Below are 3,025 nucleotides of genomic sequence, written 5' to 3' on the forward strand. Positions count from 1 at the left end.
AGTTTGGTTTCTTCTTTTACATAGCAAAATGCATTTGAGATTCATTCAAGTTGTTGCATGTATCATAGTTCATCACAGTTTTTATTGCTGAGAAGGATTCCATTGTATGGATATAACCACAGTTTATCTATGCACCAGTTGAGGGTCATCCTTCATTTTTATTTTCCTCTACTGTTAGCGGTCCATAGGTTTAGTAAAGGGCAGAGGTGTGATTTTTCCACCCAATAGGAAGAAGTTCCTTCTGAAAATTCCAGGTTAGAAGTATGTCCCCGGAGTAACATGTGCAAGAGGTTATACCAGGATAACTTACTTCTTGTCCCTTAAGTTATATTTAAAATTGGAGAGTTAATCCTAAGTGAGCAGTATGTCAAAGGAATAGGAGTTTGTCCTGAGTATAGGCAGATGATATCCTCAGAGTAGGCTTGACAAAGATTCTGGAAGCCGTCATTGGCAGAGTATTTAAAAAAATTTTTTTTAATTAAAAAAATACTGAAAATATTAAAAATCACCTCAAACACACTACTTAAAAAATTTTATAAAGCAAAAGTCCCCTTCCAGCCAATCCAATCCCACCTCTAAAAGGTTTACAATTTGGCATGTATATTTCCCAGCTTTCCTTAATTTATTCAGATATATATATATATATATATATATATATATATATATGTGTGTGTGTATATATACACATATATATGTATATATATATATATGTGTGTGTATACACACACACACATATACCATATATATATATACAAATGTTTGTTTAAAAAACTGTATTCACATTATACAGTTGACCCTTGAAAAACATGGAGGTCCGAGGCACTGAACCCCCACACAGTCAGAAATCCACATCTAACTTTTGACTCCCCAGAAACTTAGTTGTCTCTCAGTATCTGTGGGAGATTGGTTCCAGGACCCATGCAGATGCTAAAGTATGGAGATGCTAAAGTCCCTTATATAAAATGGTGTAGATTAAGCATATAGTTGGCCCTCTGCTTCCGCAGACTCCCAACCATGAATTGAAAACAGTACAGGTATTTATTGAAAATAATCTGTGTACCAGTGGACCTGCATAGTTCCAACACATGTTGTTCAAAGATCAACAGTACATATTTCTTGTTTGTTTAACTTAATACAAAATCTTGGACATCATACAAGTCAGAATGTATTCATAGATATACCCCATTATTTTAATGGCTCTATAATGTTCCATTAAATGGATGTGCCATAAGTCATTCATCTATTCTCCTAATAATGGACACTTGGGTTGTATGCAATTTCTTTTTTTGTGTGACTTTGAGATACAATTCACATACTATAGAATTCACCCATTTAAAGTTTATAGTCATGGTTTGTAATATATTCAGTTGTACAATCATCACCACAATCAATTTTAGAACATTTTCATCAACCTCTAAAGAAACCTCATACACTTCAGCTATCACACCCAGCCCTAAGCAACCACTAATCCACTTTTTGTCTCTATATATTTGCCAATTCTGGACACTTCATATAAATGGAATCATATAATATATAATCTTTTGTGACTGTTATTGTATTTAGTATGTTTTTAGGGTTCTTCCATGTTTTAGCGTACTCATACATCAGTTTTCCTTCTGGGGGCGGCCAGTTAGCTCAGTTGGTTAGAGTGCAATGCTCACAGCATCAAGGTTGCTGATTTGATCCCCACACGGGCCACTGAGCAGTGCCCTCTACAACTAGATTGAAACAACTACTTGACTTGGAGCTGATGGGTCCTGGAAAAACACACTGTTCCCCCATTAAAAAAAAAAAAGCAGTGTTTGTTCCTTTTAGTTTTTGGAAGAGTTTGTGAAGAATTTGTAATAATTATTCTTTAATGTTTACTAGAATTCATCCAGGAAGCCATTTGAGCCTGGGCTTTTCTTCATAGTTACTTTTAAAAAATACTAATTAACCTCTTGTTATAGGTCTTTTCAGATCATTTTTTTCTTTTCCATTGGTTTCAGTAGTTTGTGTATTTTATTTATTGATATACAATTGTTCCTAGTGTTCCTTCATAATCCTTTTTATTCTTATAAGGTTGGTAGTAATGTTCCCCCCTTAATTTCTGATTCCAGTAATATGAGTTTTTTTCCTGGTCAATCTAGCAAAAGGTTTGTCACTTTCATTGCTCTTTTTATAGAATCAACTTTAGTTACCTTGACTTTACTATTTCTCTGTTCTCCAAGTCATTTATTAATTTAAAAATGAACTTCCTTCTGCTTGTTCTAGGTTTAGTTTGCTCTTTTTTTCCCCAGTGTCTTAAGGTGTAAAGTGAGGTTATTGATATGTGATTTCTTTAAAATGTAGGCATTTATTCTTATAATTTTCTCTCTGAACATTGATTTAGGTGCATCCCATAATCTTGGTTGTTGTGTTTTCATTTTCATTGATCTCAAAATACTTCCTGGTTTCCTGTGATTTCTGATTTGACCCACTGGGCATTTAAAAAGGTGTCTAATTCATATTTGTTAGTTTTCCAACTTTCTGTTGATTTCTAACTTTATTCCATGTGGTCAGAAAACATACTTTGCATGGTTTCAGTCCACTTAAACTTATTGAGGTTTGTTTTATGGGCTATCCTGCAGATGTTTCATGTGCACTTGAGAAGAATGTGTATCCTGCTCTTGTTGGGTGGTGTTCTATAGATTTCTTTGAAGTCTAGATAATTTAGCATTGTTCAAGTCTTCTAATTCCTTGTTTATATTCTGTCTAGTTGTTCCATCAATTATTGAAAATGGGGCACTGAATATCCCAACTCTTATTGTACACTTGTACATTTCTCTATTTAGTTCAGTTTTTCATTCATGTATTTTGGTGCTGTTATTAGGTGCATATATGTTTATAATTTTTTATCTTTCTTATGTTTTGATTCTTTAGCATTACAAGATGTTACTCTTTTTTTTAAGGATTTTTATTGGGGAATTGGGGGATGGGAACAGTGCTGGGGAATTAGGGGAAGGGGAACAGACAAGTTGCTGTCCTTTTGTTCTTCAGTCTAGTT

Source organism: Hipposideros armiger, unplaced genomic scaffold (assembly GCF_001890085.2).
Source record: "Hipposideros armiger isolate ML-2016 unplaced genomic scaffold, ASM189008v1 scaffold_350, whole genome shotgun sequence".
NCBI classification, from domain to species: Eukaryota; Metazoa; Chordata; class Mammalia; order Chiroptera; family Hipposideridae; genus Hipposideros; species Hipposideros armiger.